Raw genomic sequence first — 18451 nt, forward strand, 5'->3', positions numbered from 1 at the left:
TCGCATGCACGTGCGTGCTCAACCAGGGCATTAAATGGGAGGCGTGCGCAGCTTGCATCTGGCTGCCACCACGAGGTGCCAGCCAGTTATCGTTGGATCTTCTCGGCGACGAGGTCCTCAATGATTTCCGCAGTGTACCCCGGGATTGCGCTCTGCATTAGCGAGTGCACGTCCTCGGCATAGTTGCGGAGGTCCTCGCCGGGCTGGCGGCGGCACGCATCTAATGCCGCCTTCGTTTCCTCCTCATTGCGCACGCCGAAGCATTGGTAAAGTCAGCGCATTAGTTCCTTCCACTGTTTGCGCGCTTGCAGGTAGCACTTCTACAAAGTCGGCTGCCCGCCCATCCAAACGCGTGCGCGTCCGTACAGCCATTAATCTTTTGCGTATGTGAGATTGTGGGCAGACGACTTCCATGAAGGAATTCCTTGCCCGGTGAATACATGCCTTACCTTTGCTTGGGGTGGGGCGCCTCTCTCCCTTGGAGGTGTGGGGGGTCATCCCATTTCTGACACCAATATGTGGGGGCCGACGCCCACCTCCTCGCTCCCCATGAGCGGATGGGGCATGACGTCCACCCCCTCCACTCCCCCCTCCTCCTAGTTGGCCACCTCTCGCCGGGGGAAATGTGTAATTATCCGAAATGATGCTAATTTATGTAAATATGCATGTAATTTATGCTAATTAGGGAGGTATAATTGTATAAAGTTATGCAATTGTATGTAATTATGCTAATGTATGTTATTATGAGAATTAGGCTCTGCCTCGTTGTCTAGGGTTGTATTATCAATCGGGATAATACAAGGAATTGTATGAAGTTATGCAAGTGTGATGTAAGTATGCTGATTAAGCTCGGCTTCGTTGTCTAGGGTTGTCTTATCAATCAGGATAATACAGTGATTATGTTTTAGTGTGTTTATGTCAGGCCTCAAGATTCAGATCTCACCGCAGGATACAGTTCTTATAATTAAGATTATTATGCATGAACTTAAGAAGGCACCACTCAGACTCTTCTGTGTTAAACAACTTTAATCTCTAAACAAAAACATAACACTCTAATATGCAAACTCTTATGCTAGGAATGTCAACACAGTACTCCTGGAGATGTCCTCCTCATTGATCCGTACCTTTAAGCAATCTGTTAAGTCTCCCCCTCAAGCCTGGTTCCTGTCCCCCTCCTCAAGCCACCTTTTCATTTTGAAGGAGGGAGGGGTTCCTTTTGCCCAGTTGCATTCTTCCCCCCCCTCTTCCCTCGTGGCTGGGTGTTACATTCTCTTGTCTCTCACAAAGATGGGTGCCGTCACTGCCTTTGTGATTTATTGCTACCACGTGCTTCTGGAAGACAAAGGCGGTTGGGAGGCTCTCTCTATGGAATACATTTGATCTTGGTCATGTGTGATTGACCTATTTCGCCTTGCATCTCTTCTGGATGGCCCTCGGTCTAATACTTCCCAAGTATTATTTGGTCTATCTAGATTTGAAGCGTTTGTGACTGCAGGAATCCATACTCTTCGGTTATTTTAGAAAAGTCACGTAGATAGAAAGATACAATAAGAAACAATATGTGAGGTGAATGAGAGTAAAATAAGGTAAGTAATAATACAATGCCACCAATGTGGACTGCAGTCTGTAATGTTGATTTGTTCTTGTTTCGAACCTTTACCGAAGCAAAAAAAAACGGCAGTTGTAACGTCCGTTTGCGCTGTTCTGTCTGCGTTTTATGCCCCCCCCTCGCACCAGGGTTTTACTACATTTCATGGCTTATCTCCTGCTGCCTTCTTGTATGGCTTGTGAGGGCAGCGGGGTGAGGGGTGAGTGTGTTTTGTTACACCTTTTTGTGCCCCATGCTACACCCCGATTGATTAAAAATCTATTGGCAGAATTATTCTTAAAATATCAATTTTGGAAAAAAAGGCCTATATATACAACACAGGGCTATATTAATATGCACACCTACCCCCCACATCACGGTCTAAATTAGAAAAAAAAACCCAATCTCAAATGGGATTACACAGCACTAACATGGCCACCCTACTGGCAGACTCTACCTGTTCGTGAAACACAGTGCTGCCTGTACCACGTTGTTCTAAGTCATCGTTATTTACGTTCCACTTGACTTTGCCCTAAACTAAATGCAAACAATACTCATTAATAAAGAGTCAAAGGTGGCTGATAGACTTTCGAGGGAAAATAAAAAAGGTCTCTGTGATAGATCAATAGTGGGATTGGAAAACAAGTTCCAAAGAACATTCAAAGCTTGAGCTGCCACGTTCAATATTCCATGAGCACACATCACCATCATCTCCTTCCCGCATTAGACGAGGACAATTTACTCATAAATGTTGCTGCATAAGCTTTTGGAGGAATTTTTAAGAAAGTTGGCAAGTTACGGCTTCCAAAGGATTTTGGAGGCTGAAACCGATGATAATTTTTGCCACCTTCGATGTTTGATGTTTTACTGAAATTGCCTGAAATTGACTGAAACTGTGGATGACAATATGCAAACGTAGTATGCAAAGCAAAATTACTGATGCACTTCGCACATTTCATTACATATTATACAACTACGTGTTCAACTTTGCAACGTTTGATTTGAAACGTTCGTGACTGCAGGAATCCATATTCTTTGATTCTTTCTGCCGTAGCTGACCATTGTTATAACGACTGTGGGCTCGCATGATATTGTTTTTTCTGAGACCAAGGTACTCTGCAAACCTTCGGGCAACTATCAAAGGTTTGTTCATGAAGCCATCCAGATATATAAACATAGACATAACTTCAATCGAGAAGATGGATACAAATTGAACAATCATTGGAAGGATGTTATTAACCAGGTAAAACCCTAACTGCTTTATGATTGTTGTCTATCATATCTGCCGGGTACTAGTCTATTTTTCCGAGTTAACTTCCCCCCCACATCCTCAGCTCTCTCGGCCTCCCACTTCCAGCCCCGCCCACTCCCCCCCCCCCCCCAGCCTCACGCCCCCTCTCCTAGCGTCCACGCAGCGCTCCCCTTCCCCTACCCCCCTCTCTCTCCCCCCTTGCTCCTCCTCCCTTTGTTACCTATATAACCTCTTGCCACGGCAGCTTTCTCTCCCACTTCAGCAAAAAAAAATATTGCTGTGGTTTTCCCACCTGATGATGATTGCTTGTGTTGCAATCGAAACGTCGTGATCTATTTTCTTTTCTTGCAGTCACGAAAGCTTCAAACCTACACGAAGAACTATCCAGAGCCCAGGTCGACTCATGGTATCATAGGACTTGACCAGGTCAATAAAGCAGAGATATAGGTCTTGTTGGAATTCGCTACACCTCTGCTGTAGCAGACGGACAGAAAATGTCATCTGTGCAGGACCGCCCTTTCCTGAAACCGCACTGGGGCTCCGCAAGCCTCTCCTCAGCATGCCTAGCAAGGCGATGTTGAATCATCCTTGCCAGCACTTTTCCCGGCACACTGGAGTGAGATGCCCCTGTAGTTATTATAGTCTGTGCGGTCCCCCTTCTTAAAAAGGTGGATAACCAGGGCATCCTTCCAGTCCTGCGTAACCCGTCCATGTGGTCCAGACTGTTGTTATGATGTCATGTAGGGCAGTCTGTGCACAAATGCCACCCTCCCTCAGCATTTCGCTTGAGAGATCATCTATGCCCGGTGCCTTTCCTGGTCTCAGACTCTGGATCACTTCTAGAACTTCCTCAACAGATGGCACCTCAGCTAGCCACTCACAGGGGGTGACTTATTCCAATATTTGAGGCACCGCAGCCTCGGCAGGATCATTCCCACTTTGTCCCACATTGTTATCCAGGCTGTAGGATGTCCCCTCCCCCAGGACCTCACAGAAATGCTCAGCAAATCTGCAAACCTGTTCCTGGGGGTTGGAGATTGCATCACCATTCTTTCCCCTAATGATGGTAATAGGTGTGGCACTGCAGATTACTTTTTTGATGGAATTAAAGAGCAATTTGAGATCGCGGGCCATTGAGGCAGACTCCATCTCCTCAGCAACCCGTGACCACCACCCATCCTTGCAGTGCCTCACGGCTCTCTGAACCTCCGAGCGAAGGCTGCGGTAAGCCTCCTCATTCTCTTACGTGGGATGCTGTAGCGGATGAGAGTGGGCCTGTCGCTTTTTCTCAGCCAGCTTGAACACCTCCTCTGTTAGCCAGGGTCTCTGGGGAGGTCTGGACCGTGTACCCAAAGCAGCAATTGCAGCTGCATGCGCCACAGTCCTAAACCTCGCCCATTTCCCCTCGACATCAGGAGGAGTGCGGGACGATGCCAACCCCAGCCACAAGCGATGATTAAATTCTCGCTTGCAACTTGCATCAGCTAGCTGAGACCATGCCACCAAGGGTTTCAATGGGGTCCTGGGTGTACATACTCTTTGTATTTTTTGGCAAAGTCACGTAGGTAAAATAAAATAAATGAAAACAACTAAATTAAATCACGACGTTTCGGAGGCAACACAAGCTTCTGTCTTCAGGTGGAACAGTCACAGCAAAATAGCTGTATCAAATCTCCTGGGTGTACACCCACCACTGGAGTGGAAGGATGGCAGGCGCATCTTACAGATGACAAGTCGATGGTCAGTGGGCACATCAGCTCCACGGTAAGTCCTGGTGTGAAGGACATGGGCCCGCATCCGCGGTTCTGTCACTATGTAGTCCAGCAGATGGTCTTGCTTGGACCTAGCATGCATCCTTGATGTTGTGTGGATGTGTCGATGCCAGAACAGCGTGTTGGTAATTACAAGCCCATGGGCTGCACAAAAATCTAGCAGCCTCCTGCCGTTGATATTTAGCTGATCTGGCCCATGCCTTTCAATCACTCCAGACCAGGTGCCAGCATCATGACCAACTCGGGCATTGAAGTCACCCAACAAGATGACTCTATCCCGAGGGGCCACTTTAGCTAGCACCTGTGACAAGAGGTCATAGAAGGCATCTGACTCATCGGCCGTGCCTGCATCCCTCCACGGATGTTCGTCTTCAGTGAGGACATAAGTAACTACGACCACCACTCCTCGCCTTTGGTTGATGGGAAGGCGAGCCTAAAGAAGCCTGGGGCTTACAGCTTCCCACACCTCACCGCCACGCTCCCACGCCCCCTTCATTCTTTTGTTCAGAAGAAGAGCCACTCCCTGTTGTTTGGCAGTCTCCTGCCTCGAGAAGACGACTGTCCATCCCTCATGGTGGCAGGAGCCAGAGCCAGTCGACCGGACCTCCTGAATACCACAGAGATCCAGGCGGTACCGGTCTAGCTCCCGACAGAGGAGTGGCAGCCTCTCCTCCGCAGTGAGCGTTCGAACATTCCACGTGGCCACACGTAGTGGATTTTTGTTGTTTCTGGAGGAGTCCCAAGGGTAATGATTCAGTCTCTTGGCTCCTGTGCGAACACACACATACACAGACAGATAGACAGATGGACGGACAGAAAGACAGACTGACAAAAAATGTCTTTTATAGGTAAGATAATTAGCATACTAGTTCTGAAAATGGACCACAAACGTTGGAATAGTGGTGCTTTAAAAAGAAAAGCCAAAAAAAAGGAGGCGAGAGAGGCAGTTTTGTTTCAAAGTGTTCCACTCATTGCCAACTTCTTAAAAAAACCCCTCTGAGAGTAATAATGATATTAATGACAGCAGCACTATTGTCAGCTGTAAGGAAGGAACTAGCACTAGTTCAGTTTCCAGTAATGTTGTCACTCCCCCAGAGCCACCTTTGAAGGCGAACCCTCAACAGCTAATGGTACACAAGAACCATCATTTCCACCTCTGGAGCAGTTGGGCAGTTCACAAGAATAAAATCTACAACCAAGCCATTCCTGGTGCTATGAGGTCACTGACCCTGCATTATGGCAAAGCACTTCCAGTGACATTATTAAGTTAGTGCTTTTTGAAAGAGGAGCAATACCTTTCCACAACCGCAGTGAAAAATACCCAGTTTCAGTCCAAGATAGAGCACTTGGTGGAAAGACTAGAAGCTTCAACAATTAACTTCTGAACTGTATATTGCCAAATGGGCAGGTTTCTAGACAGTGGCTACTGTACTCACCCTCAAAAGGTTGTGTGTACTGTTTTGCATGCAAACTATTCTCCAGCAAGGTCGGTGGCTTTAGTCAGGGGTGTAGTGACTGGAAGCACTCTGAAAGAATAGGGGAACACAAAAAGAGTGCAGAACACAGATCATGCATGTGTAGTGGCGTTTATTCACGCGGACAACTTCATCGTTTTCTCCTATGTCACTTCATGCGTTGCCTCCTACACGGAGGCTCCTCACGTTCAACACCACGTACTTCCGTCGCGAACTCTCCCTCTCTTGCTCCGCTAGCCTGCTACTCCGAGCTCTGCTGCCTGTCACGGACGCTCACTCTCTATGGCTCCGCTAGCCTGGTTTCTGCTGGCCTCTTATTGTATACTCTGCTAGCTTCTCACCCCGCTAGCCTCTCTCTCAGTAGAGTGTGAGCTAGATGGATAACACACCACACGTACAAGCAGAGAAGGCTGGGAACCCGTAGATAACACTCCCCCACCGCAGCTACACAGAGTGACGAAAATTAATGAGGACTGGAGAGGGGCCAGGATAGTGGGGTGAATAAACCAAGGGCAATGGAGAGAAGGAGAGACCCTTTTGTCTTCCTGCAACACAGACAGAGAGGCGCCCTTGAGACGATTTGTAACATCTGTTGTTTTTTTGAAAGAGGAGGCAACAGAACCATGCCGTAAATGACGCACACAAGGACACACATACGGACGGACGCACATACGGACACACACTCCAGACCACGACACACAGCTAAATCAAAAGCTCCACCTTGTGGGGAGGAGCCAAGTGGAGGGATTTTGGCATAAAATAGGACACTACAGCATTAAAAACTCAGAGAGTGCGCGCCAGAGTGTGCGGGGCACGCCACTTCGCGCCAAAGCGCGCCACTGCGCGCCAGAGAGCGCGCCACTGCGCACCACAGCGTGCGTCACTTCGCGCCACTGTGCGTCACTGCGCGCCACTGCGCGCCAGCGCGCGCCACCAGGGCCACAGCGCGCCACTTCGCGCCACTGCGCGCCACTTCGTGCCACTTTGCGCCAGAGTGCGCCACTTTGCGCCAGAGTGCGCACTCCACTTCGCGCCACTGCGCGCCACCAGCGTCACAGTGCGCCACCAGTGCCACTTCGCGACTCAACTCATCAGCAAGCGGACAAGACCAGCTTACCAGCTCAACTCATCCCTGCAGAAGATCGACCACCGCGCACGCTACGAGCGAGCAGTGTGCGCCATCTACCGACGGGCCATCGCAACTACAACAACGTGTCAACTGGTCAACCTACGTCAACCAGTGTGGGCCGAACCGAATCAACCACGGTGACAGAAGAATCGACTGATATGTATGACGTGCACTGCCCCCCCACCACACGACAAACCAGGCGTCTGTTTGACGCAAAGAATCAACTCCGAACACTGACTATTCAACACGATTTATATCCCTCAAACATACACGGGTTCTTAACCAAAAAGCCGATACTCAAGTCCACAAACCATCAGTGGCCGTGAAGGCATCGCGGCAGACCGAGTGAACACTCTGTCGTTTATAAGTATATTCGTAATTTTCCTTCTTAATTCTTTTGTTTTTTGACTGTACTTCTAATCGCATAAAATACCAACCGATCTATCAATACAAATTAATCCTTGACACCTTCGCCACGGAGCTATGCTCACGTGGGGGAATAGTGTATCCAACCGGCTTCCTTATCAGGCGATCTGGTCCACAATTAATTAAACGTTGGCCCAAGATAGGGGTATCAGGGAAGACAGCGCACCCCACTCCACACCCTCACTCTAAGCCATTTCGGTAATCATATAATCTGTCCGTTGGATCTGTTGATATATTTGTGCCTTTGGGAATAATAACTGTTTTGATCGCCTTTTCGTATGAATATCGTCATGTAATCTTTAAGTACCTTTCGTTACTGATCGACGCACATACTCGCGTACTCTACAGAATACTCAACTGTTCCATGACCCAATGTGCTAACAACGTGATAAGGGTTGCTCATGGATCTATGAATGAACGCGGTACTGTGTGCAAATTCCAGTATAATCTTTCATAATAGAGTATCAAGGTGTTTTTTTTGTTTAGATGTTTTAACGACTCTCTCACCAACTGCTCGCGTTACGTGGGCAATGAATCAATGTGCTGTTGTCAGTGAAAAATCGCAGTCATGATGATACTGTGTTGATACTGTTGGAATTCCGAGCCAAGAGTTGCATCTTTTACAGTTAAAGTTAGTTAGAAATAAAATCGGTTAACACAGAAGTGTTGTGTGTTTCTTTCCTGAATTATGCATAAGAACTGATTCTGCGTTGAGATATGAACTTGGTGACCTTACATAAACACACTAATCCATACTCAATAAATGTCAAAACTGCATAACGGCATACGAGAATAATTGTATTATCCCGATTGATAACCAACCCTCGTCAACGAGGCGGGTCCTGATTATCATAAAGGCTGTCATTAACATAACCACACCCACTCACATACATTAATACGATTATCTCTCGAATTAGCATAATTTATACGCATAATTTATACGCATAATTACACAAATTAAACATAATTTCGGATAAATTATGCAAATTTCAATTTTCATTCAATTTTTATTTTCATCAAATTTTCACATAACCCACATATACAACAGTGTGTCTAGTGAGTGTGTGTGTAGTGTGTGTGTGTGCAGTGAGTGTGTGTGTGCTTAGGTCATGTCCAAGCAAAATATCTAGAAACGGGAGTGTGTTGTTCACCTCCATTTCCATGGTGAACTGGATGGCTGGGTTTTGTGCATTGAGATGATTTAGAAAATCATTAAGTGTATCTTTACCATGTGGCCAGACAACCAAAGTGTCATCCACATATCTAAACCAAAAAGATGGTTTAATGTGCTCGAGGAAAGTGCTCTTATTTCAAAGTTTTCCATGTACAGATTTGCTATAACAGGAGATAAAGGAGAGCCCATTGCTGCTCCTTCCTTTTGTTTAAAGAAATCCCTTCTTCATAAGAAGTTAGTGTTATTTAAACAATGGTCAGCAAGTTTCGGAATATCTTTTGGTAAACCTGTATTCGTTACTAGTGTATCAAGTAATTTAAGCGATTCGTTCACTGGAACCTTAGTGATTAGAGAAATCACATCAAAACTTACCAGAATATAATTATGGTTAAGTTTAATATCTTTAATCACATTCACAATATGTTCTGAATTTCTTATGAATGAAGATGTCCTACCGATGTACTCACCACTGTGATCTCTACATTGGGTCAAACTTAACATATCTTAATGTTCGACGGCTTGTGCACCAGATCTTATTTATTCACGATGTACTTACAAAAAAATCCGCAGACTACCTGCTGGATCTCCTCTCCGTTAAAAAAGAACAAATTTGACCTCAGGTCTTCGATCATTTACCAGCTTCACATTCCCTATTGCCGTACAAGAACTGGAGGAAGGGCCTTTGCTATTGATGCCCCCAGGATCTGGAATGCTATTGCCAATAAACTGCAACTTGAATCGCTACAAATGAGATCTCTCAAAACTGCTCTAGAGGAGTTGTACACCCCTAGCTGCCACTGTTATTCATTGGCGTAAAATAAAATAAAATGTTTTGCTCCGGATGACGATGCAAAGTATTATCTTATTTTAATTTAGTGTGCTGATCTTAAAGGTGCATTGCAAAATTTAATACTCCGACTGATGCTTCTGTTGTTGTGGGTTTCTAGGGTTTGGTGTTACATGTTATTTATGTAATTTATTGTAAAAATTCGGCCACAGTCCCTATAATCACCGTTACATTGCAATTATGGCTTTATTTTTTGGTCATTTCGAAAACGTTTTTTGGTTTGGACACCCTAACCCTAAGCCTCAATCTAAGTTTTTCTTGTGGTTGTTGTTGTTTGACTTGCATCCCACTGGGATTTTTGCACACAGCTTTGGTGTACGGTGCTTTTTCAGGAATATTTTGCTGTTTTTTTCATGGATTTTCTGTTTGCACAGTCACATAGTCACTTTAAGATGTTTTCTTGTTCGTGTTTTTGTTTTTTGTGGTTGCACCCGATTCAAGAGCCGAATGGCTCACAGGGCTATACCAAATAAATAAACTAAATAAAAATAAATAAAACACTGATATCCCCTAGTCTATTCTCTTCTTGCCTATCAAACTCACACTGATGATTCCGCTAGGCTCCTCTCCGCTAGTCTGTTACTACACCCACACCTCCAACCTCGCCCGTGCCCTGAGCGGGGGTTCAGCCAACACCACTGGGTAGGACGAGGTGTGGAGGGCGAAGTCCTGGACTTCTCTTGCATTCACTTCTTCACTTCTTCATCTCCAACCAACTCAATCCCGTTGCTTCAAATATCCCCTTACATCTTCCTCCTCATTAAGAGTCCTCAGGTGACCCTCGTTAAGTCGGAGTCCTCCCGGTGTCTCCTACACGTGCTCCCCATCTTATCACTTCTATCTCTCGCTTTCTTGACGCCTACTCCGTGTTTGCATTTGCAACCAGCCAATCACTGCCTCTTTCCCTATTTTGTTCAGCGCAGTGATCCTCCGTGAGATGTAGTGAGACAGCCTCGCGCTGGGAGTGTGTTTGTGTGTAAGTAGGTTGGGTGTGCAATTGAGTGTGCACGAGGGCCTGTGTGCGCGTCATCGGCCATTCATCTCAGTCAGACGACCCGTGGCACCTGGGTCTGCCCCGTGACCTCCTGCCGGCGGGCGTTCGGCACTTCACATGGCCTCAACATGCACATAGCCTGGCACAAGCGCCGTGGTGACATCACCGCCACTTAGTGGCGAATGGCGGTTGTTGTTGTGTGCACGTTCCCCCGTGTGTGTGTGTTTGTGGGGATTGGTGGCACAGTGGTTAGCACGCTTTGCACCCAGCGACCCGAGTTCGATTCCTACTCACGGTCGACACCGGTCACCATTATCTGATCTGGTCCTGGGCCTCTCCTAGGTCGACTCAGCCTCAAATGAGTATCTGGTGTGGTGTGTAAAACGTTACTAGGGAGACAAAGGCAGCCGGGCGTGGTGCTGGTTACCGATCCCCTCGTGTGCTGTCCCAACCTGGCTAACAGCACGTGCTTCGACTGTGTTAAGGCTATATGGGGATCTTTGTCTTTGTGTGTACGCGCGCGGGCGTCCACGTGTGTGCAGTTGTAGGGACTCATTACACCCCTTCCGGATTATTTGATATTTATTGTTAATTTATTTAGTTTTATTTACTACGCAATATGTATTACATGCAAACTGTTGTATATGTGGGTGTTATGAAAATTGGATGAAAATAATGAAAATTAAATGAAATTTGATATTTGCGTAATGTATCCGAAATTATGTTAATTTGTGTAATTATGCATATAAATTATGCTGATTCGAGAGATAATCGTATTAATTATACGAGTGGGTGTGGTTATGTCAATGACAGCCTTTATGATAATCAGGCCCCGCCTCGTTGACGAGGTGGTGTTATCAATCGGGATAATCCAATTAATCGTATGCAGTTATGCTAGTGTCAAGAGTCAACTCGGCTTCATGGTTTAGCTTCGTATTATCGATCAGGATAATACAATGATTCTCGCTTTAGCATTTACCGAGTATGGATTAGAGTTTATGTTAGGTCCCCAAGTTCATATCATTCTCGCTTTAACATTTACTGAGTATGGATTAGTGTGTTTATGTTAGGTCCCCAAGTTCAGGTCTCAATTAGAGTATTTAATGTGAGGTCCCCAAGTTCATATATCAGTTCGAGTGTTTGTGTAAGGTCACCAAGTTCATATCTCATCGCAGAACCAGATCTTATGCATACATTTCAGGAAAGAATCACACGACCACTTCTGCATTAATCAATTTATTCTAATTAAACCTTAACTCTAAAAGATATAATTCTCGGCTTGGAATTACGAAACAGTATCTCATCAATGACTGCGTGGTTTCACTTTGACACCAGCACCTTTGGTTAATTCCGCCGCGTAATGCAAGCTGTTGGTGAGAGAAAGAGTTGTTAAAACATGCATATGTTAATCTAAATAAAAACCTTAACCTTATAATAAATGATTATACTTGAATTGTTCACGCAGTACCGCACTTATTCATAGATCCATAAGCAACCCTTATCACGTTGTTAGCACATTAGGTCACGGAACAGTTGAGTATTCTGTAGAGTACGCGAGTACGTGCGCGATCAGTAACGAGAAGTACTTAAAGATTATATGACGATATTAATACGAAAAAGGCGATCAAAAACAGTTATTATTCCCAAAGGCACAAATATCTCAACAGATCCATCGGGTAGATTATATGATTACCGCAATGGCTGAGGCTGTGCAGTGGGGTGTGCTCTCTCCCCTGATATCCTTATCTTGGACTAACGTTTAATTAATTGTGGACCAGATCGCCTGATAAGGCAGCCGGTTGGATATGCTATTCCCCCCCACGTGAGCGTAGCTCCGTGGTGAAGGTGTCAAGGATTTATTCGTATTGATGGATCGGTTGGTACTTATGGGATTAGAAGTACAGCCCAAAACAAAATATGAAGGAGGAAATATTACGAATATACTTATAAACGACGGAGTGTTCACTCGATCTGCTGTGATGCCTTCACAGCCACTGATGGCCTATGGACTTGAGTATTGGCTTCTGGTTAAGGACCCGTGTAGGTTTGAGTGATATGAATTGTTTTGAATAGTCAGTGTTTGGAGTTGAGTCTTTAGGTCAAGCGAATGCCTGATTTGTCGTGAAATGGAGCAGTGTGCGTCATACGGATCAGTTGATTAGGCTCGGCCCACACTGGTTGACGTAGGCTGACCAGCTGACACGTCGTTGTAGTTGCGATGGCGTACACAGCATGCTCGTAGCGTGCGCGGGAGGGGAGTCAGCTTGGCCCGGTTGCGATAATCGGCGCTGGCGATGCACGTTCGTAGTCTTGTCGCTAAACAGCGACCCTCGCCACCCCGGCGGGTGGCAGAGACCTCCGCGTCGGCAGGGGCCGACCCACGCAGGGGCGAGTTGAGCTGTCAAGCGGGTCTTGCCCACCTGCAGATGAGATGGGGAGCCGCTCCGGGGAGTTGAGCCCCGATGATGATGAGTCGAGCCGACCAGTGGTCGCAGCTCGCTCCTGAGCCGACCCGCAGGTCGAACTGTAGATGAGCTGAGCTCTGCTGATGCTGATGAGATGGCGAGCTCAGCTGATGGGCTCAGCTGAGCTGAGCTCAGCCGAGCCGAACCGGACTCCGATGAGCTGGCCGAACTGAACTTTCAATGCGGCAGCGTCCTCTTTTATGCCAAAATCCTTCCTCTTGACTCCTCCCCACAAGGTAGGGCTTCTTTTGGATTTATCGGTGTCTCGTGGTCTGGGGCGTGTGTCCGTCTGTGTGTCCTTGTGTATGTGTATCCTTGTGTGCGTCATTTACGGCCTTGTTCTATTGATTTCTCTTTCCATAGACCGTCAAAAACAGCAGGTGTTACGAATCGTCTCAAGGCGTCTTTGTCTGTGTGGCACAACTTTGAGGGAGGCGGGATTCTCCCCTGTGTGGCCGACTCTCACTGCTTCCCAGACCCAGGCCCCCTCTTTCATACCATCAAAACAACAGGCGTTTCAAATGATCTCACAGGCGTCTTTGTCTGTGTTGCACGACCTGGAGGGAGGGGCGACGTTCCCTCATACGACCTTTACCGACGCACGGAGAAATGGTTAAGTTTTTCTTAAGTTAACATTTTCATCACAGACTTACAGTTATGATTCTGCACGTGACTCGAGGTCTGCTGTGTTTGCTGTGTCAGTCTTCCATCGTGGCTCTTGACTTTAGCTCCATGGAAAGTGCTCCCTTAAGCGTATGTATACTCTCATCATGTACGGCAGGGAGACAAAGGCGGCCGGGAGACCCTCTTTTTCCTTGGCCCTTGGTTTAACCCCGCTCAAGTATCTGCAAGGCCATGCCAGCAGGACATAGCTCATGGCCTTTAAATGAAACTCCCTGTCCCACTCTCTCACTGTCTGTCTCAGTCTCTGCCCCATTTTCGTGCAACTGCTAGCTTTAGCACAGACAGCCTGTGGTAACTCTCTCAGTCTTCCCTTCAGGGCTGCTCTTTGAGCTGTTTTTCGTTCTACACACGCCGTGCATCTCAAGGCTCCTCATTAATTTCCGTCTGGCTGTGGTGGGGAAGTGTTATCTCTGTTTTCGGCCTTGTGAACACAGGTGCTGAAATAATTGCTTGGCGTCTGTCCTCTCTCTCACGCTACAATCTAGACAAAGGCGCCTCTGCTCCTCTTCCATTTCCCTTGGGTTAACACTGTGCTATTATTCGCCTATGCTAAGGTTAGGGAATTCGTTTTGACTTTAGTAAAAATTCTGTGTTTGTCATACACTTCGGTCAGGTTGTACAGGAACTTATTAAAGATGAATTAACATTCAGTATTGGATTAGCAAATGGGCAATAATTCATTGCTCTAGCTCGTACCCTTGTCTCCAATTGGAGCGAGCACGAGGATCGATAGTTTAGCCTACTCCTGTTGTCGAATTTTGAACTTTAACGCTAGAAGATGCAGAATAAATGGTTGAGTTTTTTTTGACCCACCTATATCTAGGCTAACGTGAACTCTCCGCGACCCAAGGCACCGCTTGCTCTCAGCTGTGTTTTTTTTTAACAGCCCATGCTGGTTGGAAGGTTGTCCTTGGGGCCTAGGATTTATTCAATTTATTTATTTAATTATAAGGTGGAGTGTTAGTGTCAATGTTGTCTGCCTCATTATTTAATTTCAAAACAACAGCCCTCTCATGGCCTCCACGTGCAGTTTGTTTAGGTTAGCCCTACCTTGCACACAGATAGCCTGTGATAATTGCCTTGCAATTTCCCCAACCCAATTATTGCCGAAATCTGCTGCTGAGTTCGTTAGCACGCTCTTATCTCCGCTTTCACCCGCTACGGGAAGACAAGGCGTCTTATTGGATTACGTGTTGTTTTTCAGTTACTATGCTCTTGTTTTTATTCATTAATTATTTCGAGAAAAAAGGTATATATGTATAAGAAAATTTCTTGTTAATATTAATTTTGGAAAAAGGCACATATCCAACAAAACGACGCAGTTTTTTTACGTATTTCTAAGTTTAACGATGCTTTCCTTTTTTGTTGAACCGTAACACATTTCATAGCACTCACCGTATGTGCATTTAAATACAGTGCGTTGCAACTTACGAACTGTCCCATTTACGAACGGGTCTCAGGAATGGAACACGTTCGTAAGTCAAGGAATGCCTCTAATGAATTATTATTCAAGGCAGCTTGGCCTTGGGGTGAAGTGGCTAGAGAGCTTCGTGGACACGAGTGTCTGTGGGTTTCCGTGCAGGACTGAGTTTCCGTGCGAGTCTGGATCCCCGTGCGAGTCTGTTGGCCACCGCATGAGTCTGTGGGTCTTGGAGTCTTCGGGTGTCTGAGGCTATAGACCACTGTGAGTCTGTGGGTGTTCATGTGAGTCGGGTCTCGGCTGGAGACAGGGCAGGGGCTGCAAAGAATCACTGGGTTATGAACCGAGCACCTTCTGAATTGAACATCGCTACACTTACACACGGACTCTGTGACGCAATTCTAACCTTGTTTGGAATGGAGACAGAATTGCCAGAAATAAATTGAGAATGAGTTAAAAATTCATCAATAATTGATCAACTTTAAGTAAATAATGATTTGGTGAATGATTGATGAAGTGAATGAACAGATTAAATCATCATGAATGGATTACTTAATGAAGGAATTAATCGATTAATGGTGAATGAACACACACTATACATACATTATATGCATCAGCAGCACATGCACATATATAAATACTAGCTTATTTGCCCGTCCTAGGATGGAAGCTGTAATAGTAAAGATGCAAATTAACGTTTTATTGTGATTGTTCATTTTATTAGGAAATGTCGCACGTAAATACAATTTTGTTAACTAATTAAATGAAATTAAGGACTTTGGAAGATTTCTCGGCATACAATATCTTATCACTGTTCAAAAGGTTTCCCTGCAGTTGGCTATTCTTGATGAACACTTTGATCAACTGAGGATATTTAGATCTAGACAGAGCCACATACAACTGGCCATGGGAAAATACAGATTCATTGAGATAAATACCCAAATTTTGAAAAGTCTGACCCTGCGACTTGTTGCTCGTCATCACATACGCAGGAATGATCGGAATTTATCGTCGTTTCAGTATGAAAGGAAGAGTGACATCACTTGGAGTTAGGTCGATTCTTGGGATGAAGACGATTTCGCCCCGGTTGCAAAGGCGATCAATCTCTGTGGCTGTATAATTTGAAAAAAACCGTAACTTCACTTTGGCACTGTTTTCAAATTACCTGAAGCTGTTAACTGACAAATTTATCTTCTGGACGCTTGATAGCGAAGAGTGAAGAAAGTAGCGTGCTGATGCTGTCTGAAGTAACTTAGCAAATAACGGAGACCAAAGAGAAGCATTAGAGTTTCGAATAGATTTATCAGAGTATAATTTTATCTTGTCTAAATGTAATGGCAGGGAATATTTAAAATAATTTCATAAAACACTTCACTGCATTTCACTGTAGCACTGTATTAATGGCAATGAATGTTGCACAAAAGGAAGTCATAAAACACCTCACAGCATTTGACCGCAGTACTGCATTAATGACTGGTTGTTGCATGCAACTGCAGGGGTGTTTCGCGAAGAGAACACACAGTCACATCATGGTGGCTACAACCACGTCCGTTATAGCCCTGCCCCTCAGTGGGGTATGGGTATAAAGGGCGGGGAGCCAGAGAGCTCGGGGCAGTGTGTTGGAGCCAAGAATGAAGAACCAGTGAAGAAGGAAGGCCGGCTAGATAGACCCTGGGACTCCCTGACCGCTGCCCTTGAGGGCCAGCAGGGTAAGCCAGTAGTGCGGCCCCAGAGCCTCAGAGCCAGAGCCCTTTTAAGGGTCGGTCTGGTTGGTGGGGTGCCGTGACCTGTGCCATGACCAGGGCCAGTTCAGATAGCCTCCTCTAGCGCCTGTAGCGGAGGAACTGGGAGCACAGGAATTAGGCTAGATAGCCTAGAGGGTGTCCCAGCATGTATTCGCGTGAAGGGGCCGTTACCCCTTCCAGTGTAACCCTTGCCAAGCTTGAATAAACAGTGCTGCCTCTACTCCACCGTCTCCGTGTCCCGTGAACCCACTACACAACTATGTCATAAAACACCTGACGTAATGTCACAGTAGCACTGTATTTAACGGACGTTCAATGACTTGCAATTCAATGCTCTGATACTTATCTTCCACATTCGCTCGCTGGGGTTGAAAACAATTAGAATTTGTGGGGGCTGACGTCTGCCCCACCGCCCTCGCTGGGTAGGTGGGGCACTGCGTTCGCCCCCTCCACTCCCTCCTCTACCGCCTTGCTCAGCTTGTGCCGGGCCCCCGCCGATCGGGTGATCAGCCTTCCCGCGCTTGCGCCCTCTCGGAGAGACATGGCTGACTTACTGGCTTACCACTGTAAAGGGTTAGTCCTCACTCACTTGCACCCACCACCCCTAATGTTCACACGGCGGCGAGCATGCGTGTGCTCCCGCTGGCGATTATATTCTTATACGCGCACGCCCCACAGTCAACGCTACAGCAGCTGCGCGAACGCGCGCGTACCTGCAGGCGATTATATCAATGAGCGCTCGTGCTGCGACTCTGCCCTCACTCTCGCCGCGCGTCTGCCCACGCAGCCGCTTCACGCATAAATCACTCACACCACACCGAGGCTCTGTGCTAACGTTTATTCAAGGCGCAAACCCTGCACTGCCCGGAGGAAAAATTCTGTGAGCAGAGCCTAGCCTACCGCTATCCAAGTCCCCAAACACTCACACGCCCTATCACGTACCTCGCAACTGTACTCACGGCGTCACACAGACACTGTGAGAGTCGGAAGGAGAATGACGAAAAAACCTTGCTTATCACTGTAGCAGCACTCGCTGGCATCACACGGATGCTGCGAGTGGCTCGAGGAGGCAGGACGGTGCTCCCGCTGGCGACCAAGCTGTTGAAGAGGAGAACTGACCTGAACCGTTTTGGGCTCCGCTTTTTATGCCCCTTGATTAAAAAAAAACATCCGGGGGTTACGTTATCCTGCGTAGCCAATCGTGCGCCTACCTGTGATTTTCAAACGTTTTTCTGCCCTTCCATAGAGCGTTACGTTACATTATTTCAGCCCATTGTCTCTGCGCCCATACTCATTAATCCCTGACTCAGCCAGTTTAATCTGGGGGGGGGGGGGGCGTCCATCTGGCGAATACACACCCGATAATAAAGTATTAAAGCTTTCGTGACTGCATAAAATTACTCATTGTTTTTTTCGGTAAAGTCACGTATGTAGAAATACAATAAAATTATATTAAAACAAAAACAATCACGACGTTTTG

General features: G+C 46.4%; 1 long non-coding RNA gene across 1 annotated transcript; it reads right to left on the reverse strand.

Annotated features, from left to right (window-relative positions):
• Positions 1–3049: 3049 nt before the first annotated feature.
• On the reverse strand, positions 3050–18200 carry LOC116947636 (uncharacterized). Its single transcript, XR_004403703.2, has 3 exons — positions 17914–18200; positions 6049–6138; positions 3050–5380 (listed from the first exon to the last, which is right to left on the reverse strand). It is a non-coding gene; the product is annotated as an uncharacterized LOC116947636 (long non-coding RNA).
• Positions 18201–18451: the final 251 nt, after the last annotated feature.

This window comes from Petromyzon marinus, chromosome 30 (assembly GCF_048934315.1).
Source record: "Petromyzon marinus isolate PM22_M1 ecotype Great Lakes invasive population chromosome 30, UKy_Petmar_22M1.pri1.0, whole genome shotgun sequence".
Taxonomy (NCBI): domain Eukaryota; kingdom Metazoa; phylum Chordata; class Hyperoartia; order Petromyzontiformes; family Petromyzontidae; genus Petromyzon; species Petromyzon marinus.